Source organism: Salminus brasiliensis, chromosome 1 (genome assembly GCF_030463535.1).
Source record: "Salminus brasiliensis chromosome 1, fSalBra1.hap2, whole genome shotgun sequence".
Lineage (NCBI taxonomy): Eukaryota > Metazoa > Chordata > Actinopteri > Characiformes > Bryconidae > Salminus > Salminus brasiliensis.
This window is the reverse complement of record NC_132878.1, coordinates 70,324,381-70,339,446: the sequence shown is the minus strand read 5'-3', so window position 1 is coordinate 70,339,446 and position 15,066 is coordinate 70,324,381. Positions and strand designations below refer to the sequence as shown.

General features: G+C 45.1%; 17 non-coding genes across 17 annotated transcripts; all 17 read right to left on the bottom strand.

Annotated features, from left to right (window-relative positions):
- Nucleotides 1-1,553: 1,553 nt before the first annotated feature.
- trnal-cag (transfer RNA leucine (anticodon CAG)) lies at nucleotides 1,554-1,636 on the bottom strand. The gene has a single exon. It is a non-coding gene; the product is annotated as a tRNA-Leu (tRNA).
- Nucleotides 1,637-2,032: 396 nt separating this feature from the next.
- Nucleotides 2,033-2,115, bottom strand: trnal-cag (transfer RNA leucine (anticodon CAG)). Its single transcript has one exon. It is a non-coding gene; the product is annotated as a tRNA-Leu (tRNA).
- An 875-nt stretch (nucleotides 2,116-2,990) lies between these two features.
- On the bottom strand, nucleotides 2,991-3,073 carry trnal-cag (transfer RNA leucine (anticodon CAG)). Its single transcript has one exon. It is a non-coding gene; the product is annotated as a tRNA-Leu (tRNA).
- An 877-nt stretch (nucleotides 3,074-3,950) lies between these two features.
- On the bottom strand, nucleotides 3,951-4,033 carry trnal-cag (transfer RNA leucine (anticodon CAG)). The gene has a single exon. It is a non-coding gene; the product is annotated as a tRNA-Leu (tRNA).
- Nucleotides 4,034-4,908: 875 nt separating this feature from the next.
- On the bottom strand, nucleotides 4,909-4,991 carry trnal-cag (transfer RNA leucine (anticodon CAG)). Its single transcript has one exon. It is a non-coding gene; the product is annotated as a tRNA-Leu (tRNA).
- A 397-nt stretch (nucleotides 4,992-5,388) lies between these two features.
- Nucleotides 5,389-5,471, bottom strand: trnal-cag (transfer RNA leucine (anticodon CAG)). Its single transcript has one exon. It is a non-coding gene; the product is annotated as a tRNA-Leu (tRNA).
- Nucleotides 5,472-6,346: 875 nt separating this feature from the next.
- trnal-cag (transfer RNA leucine (anticodon CAG)) lies at nucleotides 6,347-6,429 on the bottom strand. Its single transcript has one exon. It is a non-coding gene; the product is annotated as a tRNA-Leu (tRNA).
- A 1,355-nt stretch (nucleotides 6,430-7,784) lies between these two features.
- On the bottom strand, nucleotides 7,785-7,867 carry trnal-cag (transfer RNA leucine (anticodon CAG)). Its single transcript has one exon. It is a non-coding gene; the product is annotated as a tRNA-Leu (tRNA).
- A 396-nt stretch (nucleotides 7,868-8,263) lies between these two features.
- On the bottom strand, nucleotides 8,264-8,346 carry trnal-caa (transfer RNA leucine (anticodon CAA)). The gene has a single exon. It is a non-coding gene; the product is annotated as a tRNA-Leu (tRNA).
- A 397-nt stretch (nucleotides 8,347-8,743) lies between these two features.
- On the bottom strand, nucleotides 8,744-8,826 carry trnal-cag (transfer RNA leucine (anticodon CAG)). The gene has a single exon. It is a non-coding gene; the product is annotated as a tRNA-Leu (tRNA).
- Nucleotides 8,827-9,701: 875 nt separating this feature from the next.
- trnal-cag (transfer RNA leucine (anticodon CAG)) lies at nucleotides 9,702-9,784 on the bottom strand. The gene has a single exon. It is a non-coding gene; the product is annotated as a tRNA-Leu (tRNA).
- A 396-nt stretch (nucleotides 9,785-10,180) lies between these two features.
- Nucleotides 10,181-10,263, bottom strand: trnal-caa (transfer RNA leucine (anticodon CAA)). Its single transcript has one exon. It is a non-coding gene; the product is annotated as a tRNA-Leu (tRNA).
- An 876-nt stretch (nucleotides 10,264-11,139) lies between these two features.
- trnal-cag (transfer RNA leucine (anticodon CAG)) lies at nucleotides 11,140-11,222 on the bottom strand. Its single transcript has one exon. It is a non-coding gene; the product is annotated as a tRNA-Leu (tRNA).
- Nucleotides 11,223-11,619: 397 nt separating this feature from the next.
- trnal-cag (transfer RNA leucine (anticodon CAG)) lies at nucleotides 11,620-11,702 on the bottom strand. Its single transcript has one exon. It is a non-coding gene; the product is annotated as a tRNA-Leu (tRNA).
- Nucleotides 11,703-12,098: 396 nt separating this feature from the next.
- Nucleotides 12,099-12,181, bottom strand: trnal-cag (transfer RNA leucine (anticodon CAG)). Its single transcript has one exon. It is a non-coding gene; the product is annotated as a tRNA-Leu (tRNA).
- Nucleotides 12,182-14,017: 1,836 nt separating this feature from the next.
- trnal-cag (transfer RNA leucine (anticodon CAG)) lies at nucleotides 14,018-14,100 on the bottom strand. The gene has a single exon. It is a non-coding gene; the product is annotated as a tRNA-Leu (tRNA).
- An 876-nt stretch (nucleotides 14,101-14,976) lies between these two features.
- trnal-cag (transfer RNA leucine (anticodon CAG)) lies at nucleotides 14,977-15,059 on the bottom strand. Its single transcript has one exon. It is a non-coding gene; the product is annotated as a tRNA-Leu (tRNA).
- Nucleotides 15,060-15,066: the final 7 nt, after the last annotated feature.

Here is a 15,066-nt window from a genome sequence, read left to right as displayed (position 1 = left end):
TGTAATGTAAATATCCAATAACATTTAAAGAAGTGCTTACTTAGCCACTTAAGAAAACTGCGTAGCATGGTAGCGGCCCAAGCTGAAGTGATATTTCTGCTGATCAAAATTGCATGTCAGAAGTGGGATTCGAACCCACGCCTCCAGGGGAGACTGCAATCTGAACGCAGCACCTTAGACCGCTTGGCCACCCTGACCCTAGCTACTTGCCTTTCGGCTATAATGCATTTGATACGGTTAACTCAAAGTCCTAAGACATTTATACAAGTGATTAGTTAGCCAATTGACAAACATGCTAAGCTTGCCCTGAGGGTTGCCCTCCCAAGCAAATCCTAGCTTTTAACCTATCAGCAAAGTATGTCAGATGAGGAATTTAAAGCCAAACCTCCCGGAAACAATGCACACTTACGGCAGCGCCATCCTGACAGACAGATGTCGGAGTCCAGGTTACAATGACGGGGTTATTTCACTCAGGAACTTGTAATGTAAATATCCAATAACATTTAAGGATGTGCTTAGTTAGCCACTCAGGAAAACTGGGCAGCATGGAAGCGGAACCAAGCTGAAGTGATATTTCTACTGATCAAAATTGCATGTCAGATGTGGGATTCGAACCCACGCCTCCAGGGGAGACTGCAACCTGAACGCAGCGCCTTAGACCGCTCGGCCATCCTGACCCTAGCTACTAGCTTTTCGGCAACAATGCATTTGATACGGTCAACACAAAGTCCTAAGACATTTATACAAGTGATTAGTTAGCCAATTAACAATCATGCTAAGCTTGCCCTGAGGGTTGCCCTCCCAAGCAAATCCTAGCTTTTAAACTATCAGCAAAGTATGTCAGATGAGGAATTTAAAGCCAAACCTCCCGGAAACAATGCACACTTACGGCAGCGCCATCCTGACAGACAGATGTCGGAGTCCAGGTTACAATGACTGGGTTATTTCACTCAGAAACTTGTAATGTAAATATCCAATAACATTTAAAGAAGTGCTTACTTAGCCACTTAGGAAAACTGCGTAGCATGGTAGCGGCCGAAGCTGAAGTGATATTTCTGCTGATCAAAATTGCATGTCAGAAGTGGGATTCGAACCCACGCCTCCAGGGGAGACTGCAATCTGAACGCAGCACCTTAGACCGCTTGGCCACCCTGACCCTAGCTACTTGCTTTTCGGCTATAATGCATTTGATACGGTTAACTCAAAGTCCTAAGACATTTATACAAGTGATTAGTTAGCCAATTGACAAACATGCTAAGCTTGCCCTGAGGGTTGCCCTCCCAAGCAAATCCTAGCTTTTAACCTATCAGCAAAGTATGTCAGATGAGGAATTTAAAGCCAAACCTCCCGGAAACAATGCACACTTACGGCAGCGCCATCCTGACAGACAGATGTCGGAGTCCAGGTTACAATGACGGGGTTATTTCACTCAGGAACTTGTAATGTAAATATCCAATAACATTTAAGGATGTGCTTAGTTAGCCATTCAGGAAAACTGGGCAGCATGGAAGCGGAACCAAGCTGAAGTGATATTTCTACTGATCAAAATTGCATGTCAGAAGTGGGATTCGAACCCACGCCTCCAGGGGAGACTGCGACCTGAACGCAGCGCCTTAGACCGCTCGGCCATCCTGACCCTAGCTACTTGCTTCTCGGCTATAATGCATTTGATACGGTTAACTCAAAGTCCTAAGACATTTACACAAGTGATTAGTTAGCCAATTAACAAACATGCTGAGCTTGCCCTGAGGGGTGCCCTCCCAAGCAAATCCTAGCTTTTAACCTATCAGCAAAGCATGTCAGATGAGGAATTTAAAGCCAAACCTCCCGGAAACAATGCACACTCACGGCAGCGCCATCCTGACAGACAGATGTCGGAGTCCAGGTTACAATGACGGGGTTATTTCACTAAGAAACTTGTAATGTAAATATCCAATAACATTTAAAGAAGTGCTTACTTAGCCACTTAGGAAAACTGCGTAGCATGGTAGCGGCCGAAGCTGAAGTGATATTTCTGCTGATCAAAATTGCATGTCAGAAGTGGGATTCGAACCCACGCCTCCAGGGGAGACTGTGACCTGAACGCAGCGCCTTAGACCGCTCGGCCATCCTGACCCTAGCTGCTAGCTTTTCGGCAACAATGCATTTGATACGGTCAACTCAAAGTCCTAAGACATTTATACAAGTGATTAGTTAGCCAATTAACAATCATGCTAAGCTTGCCCTGAGGGTTGCCCTCCCAAGCAAATCCTAGCTTTTAAACTATCAGCAAAGTATGTCAGATGAGGAATTTAAAGCCAAACCTCCCGGAAACAATGCACACTTACGGCAGCGCCATCCTGACAGACAGATGTCGGAGTCCAGGTTACAATGACTGGGTTATTTCACTCAGAAACTTGTAATGTAAATATCCAATAACATTTAAAGAAGTGCTTACTTAGCCACTTAGGAAAACTGCGTAGCATGGTAGCGGCCGAAGCTGAAGTGATATTTCTGCTGATCAAAATTGCATGTCAGAAGTGGGATTCGAACACACGCCTCCAGGGGAGACTGCTACCTGAACGCAGCACCTTAGACCGCTCGGCCATCCTGACCCTAGCTACTAGCTTTTCGGCAACAATGCATTTGATACGGTCAACTCAAAGTCCTAAGACATTTATACAAGTGATTAGTTAGCCAATTAACAATCATGATAAGCTTGCCCTGAGGGTTTCCCTCCCAAGCAAATCCTAGCTTTTAAACTATCAGCAAAGTATGTCAGATGAGGAATTTAAAGCCAAACCTCCCGGAAACAATGCACACTTACGGCAGCGCCATCCTGACAGACAGATGTCGGAGTCCAGGTTACAATGACTGGGTTATTTCACTCAGAAACTTGTAATGTAAATATCCAATAACATTTAAAGAAGTGCTTACTTAGCCACTTAGGAAAACTGCGTAGCATGGTAGCGGCCCAAGCTGAAGTGATATTTCTGCTGATCAAAATTGCATGTCAGAAGTGGGATTCGAACCCACGCCTCCAGGGGAGACTGCGACCTGAACGCAGCGCCTTAGACCGCTCGGCCATCCTGACCCTAGCTACTAGCTTTAAGGCAACAATGCATTTGATACGGTCAACTCAAAGTCCTAAGACATTTATACAAGTGATTAGTTAGCCAATTAACAATCATGCTAAGCTTGCCCTGAGGGTTGCCCTACCAAGCAAATCCTAGCTTTTAAACTATCAGCAAAGTATGTCAGATGAGGAATTTAAAGCCAAACCTCCCGGAAACAATGCACACTTATGGCAGCGCCATCCTGACAGACAGATGTCGGAGTCCAGGTTACAATGACTGGGTTATTTCACTCAGAAACTTGTAATGTAAATATCCAATAACATTTAAAGAAGTGCTTACTTAGCCACTCAGGAAAACTGGGCAGCATGGAAGCGGAAACAAGCTGAAGTGATATTTCTACTGATCAAAATTGCATGTCAGAAGTGGGATTTGAACCCACGCCTCCAGGGGAGACTGCAATCTGAACGCAGCACCTTAGACCGCTTGGCCACCCTGACCCTAGCTACTTGCTTTTCGGCTATAATGCATTTGATACGGTTAACTCAAAGTCCTAAGACATTTATACAAGTGATTAGTTAGCCAATTGACAAACATGCTAAGCTTGCCCTGAGGGTTGCCCTCCCAAGCAAATCCTAGCTTTTAACCTATCAGCAAAGTATGTCAGATGAGGAATTTAAAGCCAAACCTCCCGGAAACAATGCACACTTACGGCAGCGCCATCCTGACAGACAGATGTCGGAGTCCAGGTTACAATGACGGGGTTATTTCACTCAGGAACTTGTAATGTAAATATCCAATAACATTTAAGGATGTGCTTAGTTAGCCATTCAGGAAAACTGGGCAGCATGGAAGCGGAACCAAGCTGAAGTGATATTTCTACTGATCAAAATTGCATGTCAGAAGTGGGATTCGAACCCACGCCTCCAGGGGAGACTGCGACCTGAACGCAGCGCCTTAGACCGCTCGGCCATCCTGACCCTAGCTACTTGCTTCTCGGCTATAATGCATTTGATACGGTTAACTCAAAGTCCTAAGACATTTACACAAGTGATTAGTTAGCCAATTAACAAACATGCTGAGCTTGCCCTGAGGGGTGCCCTCCCAAGCAAATCCTAGCTTTTAACCTATCAGCAAAGTATGTCAGATGAGGAATTTAAAGCCAAACCTCCCGGAAACAATGCACACTTACGGCAGCGCCATCCTGACAGACAGATGTCGGAGTCCAGGTTACAATGACTGGGTTATTTCACTCAGAAACTTGTAATGTAAATATCCAATAACATTTAAAGAAGTGCTTACTTAGCCACTTAGGAAAACTGCGTAGCATGGTAGCGGCCGAAGCTGAAGTGATATTTCTGCTGATCAAAATTGCATGTCAGAAGTGGGATTCGAACCCACGCCTCCAGGGGAGACTGCTACCTGAACGCAGCACCTTAGACCGCTCGGCCATCCTGACCCTAGCTACCAGCTTTTCGGCAACAATGCATTTGATACGGTCAACTCAAAGTCCTAAGACATTTATACAAGTGATTAGTTAGCCAATTAACAATCATGATAAGCTTGCCCTGAGGGTTTCCCTCCCAAGCAAATCCTAGCTTTTAAACTATCAGCAAAGTATGTCAGATGAGGAATTTAAAGCCAAACCTCCCGGAAACAATGCACACTTACGGCAGCGCCATCCTGACAGACAGATGTCGGAGTCCAGGTTACAATGACTGGGTTATTTCACTCAGAAACTTGTAATGTAAATATCCAATAACATTTAAAGAAGTGCTTACTTAGCCACTTAGGAAAACTGCGTAGCATGGTAGCGGCCCAAGCTGAAGTGATATTTCTGCTGATCAAAATTGCATGTCAGAAGTGGGATTCGAACCCACGCCTCCAGGGGAGACTGCAACCTGAACGCAGCGCCTTAGACCGCTCGGCCATCCTGACCCTAGCTACTAGCTTTTCGGCAACAATACATTTGATACGGTCAACTCAAAGTCCTAAGACATTTATACAAGTGATTAGTTAGCCAATTAACAATCATGCTAAGCTTGCCCTGAGGGTTGCCCTACCAAGCAAATCCTAGCTTTTAAACTATCAGCAAAGCATGTCAGATGAGGAATTTAAAGCCAAACCTCCCGGAAACAATGCACACTTATGGCAGCGCCATCCTGACAGACAGATGTCGGAGTCCAGGTTACAATGACTGGGTTATTTCACTCAGAAACTTGTAATGTAAATATCCAATAACATTTAAAGAAGTGCTTACTTAGCCACTCAGGAAAACTGGGCAGCATGGAAGCGGAAACAAGCTGAAGTGATATTTCTACTGATCAAAATTGCATGTCAGAAGTGGGATTCGAACCCACGCCTCCAGGGGAGACTGCGACCTGAACGCAGCGCCTTAGACCGCTCGGCCATCCTGACCCTAGCTGCTAGCTTTTCGGCAACAATGCATTTGATACGGTCAACTCAAAGTCCTAAGACATTTATACAAGTGATTAGTTAGCCAATTAACAATCATGCTAAGCTTGCCCTGAGGGTTGCCCTCCCAAGCAAATCCTAGCTTTTAAACTATCAGCAAAGTATGTCAGATGAGGAATTTACAGCCAAACCTCCCGGAAACAATGCACACTTACGGCAGCGCCATCCTGACAGACAGATGTCGGAGTCCAGGTTACAATGACTGGGTTATTTCACTCAGAAACTTGTAATGTAAATATCCAATAACATTTAAAGAAGTGCTTACTTAGCCACTTAGGAAAACTGCATAGCATGGTAGCGGCCGAAGCTGAAGTGATATTTCTGCTGATCAAAATTGCATGTCAGAAGTGGGATTCGAACCCACGCCTCCAGGGGAGACTGCTACCTGAACGCAGCACCTTAGACCGCTCGGCCATCCTGACCCTAGCTACTTGCTTTTCGGCTATAATGCATTTGATACGGTTAACTCAAAGTCCTAAGACATTTACACAAGTGATTAGTTAGCCAATTAACAAACATGCTAAGCTTGCCCTGAGGGGTGCCCTCCCAAGCAAATCCTAGCTTTTAACCTATCAGCAAAGCATGTCAGATGAGGAATTTAAAGCCAAACCTCCCGGAAACAATGCACACTCACGGCAGCGCCATCCTGACAGACAGATGTCGGAGTCTAGGTTACAATGACGGGGTTATTTCACTCAGAAACTTGTAATGTAAATATCCAATAACATTTAAAGAAGTGCTTACTTAGCCACTTAGGAAAACTGCGTAGCATGGTAGCGGCCGAAGCTGAAGTGATATTTCTGCTGATCAAAATTGCATGTCAGAAGTGGGATTCGAACCCACGCCTCCAGGGGAGACTGCGACCTGAACGCAGCGCCTTAGACCGCTCGGCCATCCTGACCCTAGCTACTAGCTTTTCGGCAACAATGCATTTGATACGGTCAACTCAAAGTCCTAAGACATTTATACAAGTGATTAGTTAGCCAATTAACAATCATGCTAAGCTTGCCCTGAGGGTTGCCCTCCCAAGCAAATCCTAGCTTTTAAACTATCAGCAAAGTATGTCAGATGAGGAATTTAAAGCCAAACCTCCCGGAAACAATGCACACTTACGGCAGCGCCATCCTGACAGACAGATGTCGGAGTCCAGGTTACAATGACTGGGTTATTTCACTCAGAAACTTGTAATGTAAATATCCAATAACATTTAAAGAAGTGCTTACTTAGCCACTTAGGAAAACTGCGTAGCATGGTAGCGGCCCAAGCTGAAGTGATATTTCTGCTGATCAAAATTGCATGTCAGAAGTGGGATTCGAACCCACGCCTCCAGGGGAGACTGCAATCTGAACACAGCACCTTAGACCGCTTGGCCACCCTGACCCTAGCTACTTGCTTTTCGGCTATAATGCATTTGATACGGTTAGCTCAAAGTCCTAAGACATTTATACAAGTGATTAGTTAGCCAATTGACAAACATGCTAAGCTTGCCCTGAGGGTTGCCCTCCCAAGCAAATCCTAGCTTTTAACCTATCAGCAAAGTATGTCAGATGAGGAATTTAAAACCAAACCTCCCGGAAACAATGCACACTTACGGCAGCGCCATCCTGACAGACAGATGTCGGAGTCCAGGTTACAATAACGGGGTTATTTCACTCAGGAACTTGTAATGTAAATATCCAATAACATTTAAGGATGTGCTTAGTTAGCCACTCAGGAAAACTGGGCAGCATGGAAGCGGAACCAAGCTGAAGTGATATTTCTACTGATCAAAATTGCATGTCAGAAGTGGCATTCGAACCCACGCCTCCAGGGGAGACTGCGATCTGAACGCAGCGCCTTACACCGCTCGGCCATCCTGACCCTAGCTACTAGCTTTTCGGCTATAATGCATTGGATACGGTTAACTCAAAGTCCTAAGACATTTACACAAGTGATTAGTTAGCCAATTAACAAACATGCTAAGCTTGCCCTGAGGGGTGCCCTCCCAAGGAAATCCTAGCTTTTAACCTATCAGCAAAGTATGTCAGATGAGGAATTTAAAGCCAAACCTCCCGGAAACAATGCACACTCACGGCAGCGCCATCCTGACAGACAGATGTCGGAGTCCAGGTTACAATGACGGGGTTATTTCACTCAGAAACTTGTAATGTAAATATCCAATAACATTTAAAGAAGTGCTTACTTAGCCACTTAGGAAAACTGCGTAGCATGGTAGCGGCCCAAGCTGAAGTGATATTTCTGCTGATCAAAATTGCATGTCAGAAGTGGGATTCGAACCCACGCCTCCAGGGGAGACTGCGACCTGAACGCAGCGCCTTAGACCGCTCGGCCATCCTGACCCTAGCTACTAGCTTTTCGGCAACAATGCATTTGATACGGTCAACTCAAAGTCCTAAGACATTTATACAAGTGATTAGTTAGCCAATTAACAATCATGCTAAGCTTGCCCTGAGGGTTGCCCTACCAAGCAAATCCTAGCTTTTAAACTATCAGCAAAGTATGTCAGATGAGGAATTTAAAGCCAAACCTCCCGGAAACAATGCACACTTACGGCAGCGCCATCCTGACAGACAGATGTCGGAGTCCAGGTTACAATGACTGGGTTATTTCACTCAGAAACTTGTAATGTAAATATCCAATAACATTTAAAGAAGTGCTTACTTAGCCACTTAGGAAAACTGCGTAGCATGGTAGCGGCCCAAGCTGAAGTGATATTTCTGCTGATCAAAATTGCATGTCAGAAGTGGGATTCGAACCCACGCCTCCAGGGGAGACTGCAATTTGAACGCAGCACCTTAGACCGCTTGGCCACCCTGACCCTAGCTACTTGCTTTTCGGCTATAATGCATTTGATACGGTTAACTCAAAGTCCTAAGACATTTATACAAGTGATTAGTTAGCCAATTGACAAACATGCTAAGCTTGCCCTGAGGGTTGCCCTCCCAAGCAAATCCTAGCTTTTAACCTATCAGCAAAGTATGTCAGATGAGGAATTTAAAGCCAAACCTCCCGGAAACAATGCACACTTAAGGCAGCACCATCCTGACAGACAGATGTCGGAGTCCAGGTTACAATGAGGGGGTTATTTCACTCAGGAACTTGTAATGTAAATATCCAATAACATTTAAGGATGTGCTTAGTTAGCCACTCAGGAAAACTGGGCAGCATGGAAGCGGAACCAAGCTGAAGTGATATTTCTACTGATCAAAATTGCATGTCAGAAGTGGGATTCGAACCCACGCCTCCAGGGGAGACTGCGACCTGAACGCAGCGCCTTAGACCACTCGGCCATCCTGACCCTAGCTACTTGCTTTTCGGCTATAATGCATTTGATACGGTTAACTCAAAGTCCTAAGACATTTACACAAGTGATTAGTTAGCCAATTAACAAACATGCTAAGCTTGCCCTGAGGGGTGCCCTCCCAAGCAACTCCTAGCTTTTAACCTATCAGCAAAGCATGTCAGATGAGGAATTTAAAGCCAAACCTCCCGGAAACAATGCACACTCACGGCAGCGCCATCCTGACAGACAGATGTCGGAGTCCAGGTTACAATGACGGGGTTATTTCACTCAGAAACTTGTAATGTAAATATCCAATAACATTTAAAGAAGTGCTTACTTAGCCACTTAGGAAAACTGCGTAGCATGGTAGCGGCCGAAGCTGAAGTGATATTTCTGCTGATCAAAATTGCATGTCAGAAGTGGGATTCTAACCCACGCCTCCAGGGGAGACTGCGACCTGAACGCAGCACCTTAGACCGCTCGGCCATCCTGACCCTAGCTACTAGCTTTTCGGCAACAATGCATTTGATACGGTCAACTCAAAGTCCTAAGACATTTATACAAGTAATTAGTTAGCCAATTAACAATCATGATAAGCTTGCCCTGAGGGTTGCCCTCCCAAGCAAATCCTAGCTTTTAACCTATCAGCAAAGTATGTCAGATGAGGAATTTAAAGCCAAACCTCCCGGAAACAATGCACACTCACGGCAGCGCCATCCTGACAGACAGATGTCGGAGTCCAGGTTACAATGACGGGGTTATTTCACTCAGAAACTTGTAATGTAAATATCCAATAACATTTAAAGAAGTGCTTACTTAGCCACTTAGGAAAACTGCGTAGCATGGTAGTGGCCGAAGCTGAAGTGATATTTCTGCTGATCAAAATTGCATGTCAGAAGTGGGATTCGAACCCACACCTCCAGGGGAGACTGCGACCTGAACGCAGCACCTTAGACCGCTCGGCCATCCTGACCCTAGCTACTAGCTTTTCGGCAACAATGCATTTGATACGGTCAACTCAAAGTCCTAAGACATTTATACAAGTGATTATTTAGCCAGTTAACAATCATGCTAAGCTTGCCCTGAGGGTTGCCCTCCCAAGCAAATCCTAGCTTTTAAACTATCAGCAAAGTATGTCAGATGAGGAATTTAAAGCCAAACCTCCCGGAAACAATGCACACTTACGGCAGCGCCATCCTGACAGACAGATGTCGGAGTCCAGGTTACAATGACTGGGTTATTTCACTCAGAAACTTGTAATGTAAATATCCAATAACATTTAAAGAAGTGCTTACTTAGCCACTTAGGAAAACTGCGTAGCATGGTAGCGGCCCAAGCTGAAGTGATATTTCTGCTGATCAAAATTGCATGTCAGAAGTGGGATTCGAACCCACGCCTCCAGGGGAGACTGCAATTTGAACGCAGCACCTTAGACCGCTTGGCCACCCTGACCCTAGCTACTAGCTTTTCGGCTATAATGCATTTGATACGGTTAACTCAAAGTCCTAAGACATTTATACAAGTGATTAGTTAGCCAATTGACAAACATGCTAAGCTTGCCCTGAGGGTTGCCCTCCCAAGCAAATCCTAGCTTTTAACCTATCAGCAAAGTATGTCAGATGAGGAATTTAAAGCCAAACCTCCCGGAAACAATGCACACTTACGGCAGCGCCATCCTGACAGACAGATGTCGGAGTCCAGGTTACAATGACGGGGTTATTTCACTCAGGAACTTGTAATGTAAATATCCAATAACATTTAAGGATGTGCTTAGTTAGCCACTCAGGAAAACTGGGCAGCATGGAAGCGGAAACAAGCTGAAGTGATATTTCTACTGATCAAAATTGCATGTCAGAAGTGGGATTCGAACCCACGTCTCAAGGGGAGACTGCGACCTGAACGCAGCACCTTAGACCGCTCGGCCATCCTGACCCTAGCTACTAGCTTTTCGGCAACAATGCATTTGATACGGTCAACTCAAAGTCTTAAGACATTTATACAAGTGATTAGTTAGCCAATTAACAATCATGCTAAGCTTGCCCTGAGGGGTGCCCTCCCAAGCAAATCCTAGCTTTTAACCTATCAGCAAAGTATGTCAGATGAGGAATTTAAAGCCAAACCTCCCGGAAACAATGCACACTTACGGCAGCGCCATCCTGACAGACAGATGTCGGAGTCCAGGTTACAATGACTGGGTTATTTCACTCAGAAACTTGTAATGTAAATATCCAATAACATTTAAAGAAGTGCTTACTTAGCCACTTAGGAAAACTGCGTAGCATGGTAGCGGCCCAAGCTGAAGTGATATTTCTGCTGATCAAAATTGCATGTCAGAAGTGGGATTCGAACCCACGCCTCCAGGGGAGACTGCGACCTGAACGCAGCGCCTTAGACCGCTCGGCCATCCTGACCCTAGCTACTAGCTTTTCGGCAACAATGCATTTGATACGGTCAACTCAAAGTCCTAAGACATTTATACAAGTGATTAGTTAGCCAATTAACAATCATGCTAAGCTTGCCCTGAGGGTTGCCCTCCCAAGCAAATCCTAGCTTTTAAACTATCAGCAAAGTATGTCAGATGAGGAATTTAAAGCCAAACCTCCCGGAAACAATGCACACTTATGGCAGCGCCATCCTGACAGACAGATGTCGGAGTCCAGGTTACAATGACTGGGTTATTTCACTCAGAAACTTGTAATGTAAATATCCAATAACATTTAAAGAAGTGCTTACTTAGCCACTCAGGAAAACTGGGCAGCATGGAAGCGGAAACAAGCTGAAGTGATATTTCTACTGATCAAAATTGCATGTCAGAAGTGGGATTCGAACCCACGCCTCCAGGGGAGACTGCGACCTGAACGCAGCGCCTTAGACCGCTCGGCCATCCTGACCCTAGCTACTTTCTTTTCGGCTATAATGCATTTGATACGGTTAACTCAAAGTCCTAAGACATTTACACAAGTGATTAGTTAGCCAATTAACAAACATGCTAAGCTTGCCCTGAGGGGTGCCCTCCCAAGCAAATCCTAGCTTTTAACCTATCAGCAAAGCATGTCAGATGAGGAATTTAAAGCCAAACCTCCCGGAAACAATGCACACTCACGGCAGCGCCATCCTGACAGACAGATGTCGGAGTCCAGGTTACAATGAGGGGGTTATTTCACTCAGAAACTTGTAATGTAAATATCCAATAACATTTAAAGAAGTGCTTACTTAGCCACTTAGGAAAACTGCGTAGCATGGTAGCGGCCGAAGCTGAAGTGATATTTCTGCTGATCAAAATTGCATGTCAGAAGTGGGATTCGAACCCACGCCTCCAGGGGAGACTGCGACCTGAACGCAGCGCCTTAGACCGCTCTGCCATCCTGACCCTAGCTACTAGTTTTTCGGCAACAATGCATTTGATACGGTCAACTCAAAGTCCTAAGACATTTATACAAGTGATTAGTTAGCCAATTAACAATCATGCTAAGCTTGCCCTGAGGGTTGCCCTCCCAAGCAAATCCTAGCTTTTAAACTATCAGCAAAGTATGTCAGATGAGGAATTTAAAGCCAAACCTCCCGGAAACAATGCACACTTACGGCAGCGCCATCCTGACAGACAGATGTCGGAGTCCAGGTTACAATGACTGGGTTATTTCACTCAGAAACTTGTAATGTAAATATCCAATAACATTTAAAGAAGTGCTTACTTAGCCACTCAGGAAAACTGGGCAGCATGGAAGCGGAACCAAGCTGAAGTGATATTTCTACTGATCAAAATTGCATGTCAGAAGTGGGATTCCAACCCACGCCTCCAGGGGAGACTGCGACCTGAACGCAGCACCTTAGACCGCTCGGCCATCCTGACCCTAGCTACTAGCTTTTCGGCAACAATGCATTTGATACGGTCAACTCAAAGTCCTAAGACATTTATACAAGTGATTAGTTAGCCAATTAACAATCATGATAAGCTTGCCCTGAGGGTTGCCCTCCCAAGCAAATCCTAGCTTTTAAACTATCAGCAAAGTATGTCAGATGAGGAATTTAAAGCCAAACCTCCCAAGAAACAATGCACACTTACGGCAGCGCCATCCTGACAGACAGATGTCGGAGTCCAGGTTACAATGACTGGGTTATTTCACTCAGAAAATTGTAATGTAAATATCCAATAACATTTAAAGAAGTGCTTACTTAGCCACTTAGGAAAACTGCGTAGCATGGTAGCGGCCCAAGCTGAAGTGATATTTCTGCTGATCAAAATTGCGTGTCAGAAGTGGGATTCGAACCCACGCCTCCAGGGGAGACTGCAATCTGAACGCAGCACCTTAGACCGCTTGGCCACCCTGACCCTAGCTACTTGCTTTTCTGCTATAATGCATTTGATACGGTTAACTCAAAGTCCTAAGACATTTATACAAGTGATTAGTTAGCCAATTGACAAACATGCTAAGCTTGCCCTGAGGGTTGCCCTCCCAAGCAAATCCTAGCTTTTAACCTATCAGCAAAGTATGTCAGATGAGGAATTTAAAGCCAAACCTCCCGGAAACAATGCACACTTAAGGCAGCGCCATCCTGACAGACAGATGTCGGAGTCCAGGTTACAATGACGGGGTTATTTCACTCAGGAACTTGTAATGTAAATATCCAATAACATTTAAGGATGTGCTTAGTTAGCCACTCAGGAAAACTGGGCAGCATGGAAGCGGAAACAAGCTGAAGTGATATTTCTACTGATCAAAATTGCATGTCAGAATTGGGATTCGAACCCACGCCTCCAGGGGAGACTGCGACCTGAACGCAGCGCCTTAGACCGCTCGGCCATCCTGACCCTAGCTACTTACTTTTCGGCTATAATGCATTTGATACGGTTAACTCAAAGTTCTAAGACATTTACACAAGTGATTAGTTAGTCAATTAACAAACATGCTAAGCTTGCCCTGAGGGGTGCCCTCCCAAGCAAATCCTAGCTTTTAACCTATCAGCAAAGCATGTCAGATGAGGAATTTAAAGCCAAACCTCCCGGAAACAATGCACACTCACGGCAGCGCCATCCTGACAGACAGATGTCGGAGTCCAGGTTACAATGACGGGGTTATTTCACTCAGAAACTTGTAATGTAAATATCCAATAACATTTAAAGAAGTGCTTACTTAGCCACTTAGGAAAACTGCGTAGCATGGTAGCGGCCGAAGCTGAAGTGATATTTCTGCTGATCAAAATTGCATGTCAGAAGTGGGATTCGAACCCACGCCTCCAGGGAAGACTGCGACCTGAACACAGCACCTTTGACCGCTCGGCCATCCTGACCCGAGCTACTAGCTTTTCGGCAACAATGCATTTGATACGGTCAAATCAAAGTCCTAAGACATTTATACAAGTGATTAGTTAGCCAATTAACAATCATGATAAGCTTGCCCTGAGGGTTGCCCTCCCAAGCAAATCCTAGCTTTTAAACTATCAGCAAAGTATGTCAGATAAGGAATTTAAAGCCAAACCTCCCGGAAACAATGCACACTTACGGCAGCGCCATCCTGACAGACAGATGTCGGAGTCCAGGTTACAATGACTGGGTTATTTCACTCAGAAACTTGTAATGTAAATATCCAATAACATTTAAAGAAGTGCTTACTTAGCCACTTAGGAAAACTGCGTAGCATGGTAGCGGCCCAAGCTGAAGTGATATTTTTGCTGATCAAAATTGCATGTCAGAAGTGGGATTCGAACCCACGCCTCCAGGGGAGACTGCAATCTGAACGCAGCACCTTAGACCGCTTGGCCACCCTGACCCTAGCTACTTGCTTTTCGGCTATAATGCATTTGATACGGTTAACTCAAAGTCCTAAGACATTTATACAAGTGATTAGTTAGCCAATTGACAAACATGCTAAGCTTGCCCTGAGGGTTGCCCTCCCAAGCAAATCCTAGCTTTTAACCTATCAGCAAAGTATGTCAGATGAGGAATTTAAAGCCAAACCTCCCGGAAACAATGCACACTTACGGCAGCGCCATCCTGACAGACAGATGTCGGAGTCCAGGTTACAATGACGGGGTTATTTCACTTAGGAACTTGTAATGTAAATATCCAATAACATTTAAGGATGTGCTTAGTTAGCCACTCAGGAAAACTGGGCAGCATGGAAGCGGAAACAAGCTGAAGTGATATTTCTACTGATCAAAATTGCATGTCAGAAGTGGGATTCGAACCCACGCCTCCAGGGGAGACTGCAACCTGAACGCAGCGCCTTAGACCACTCGGCCATCCTGACCCTAGCT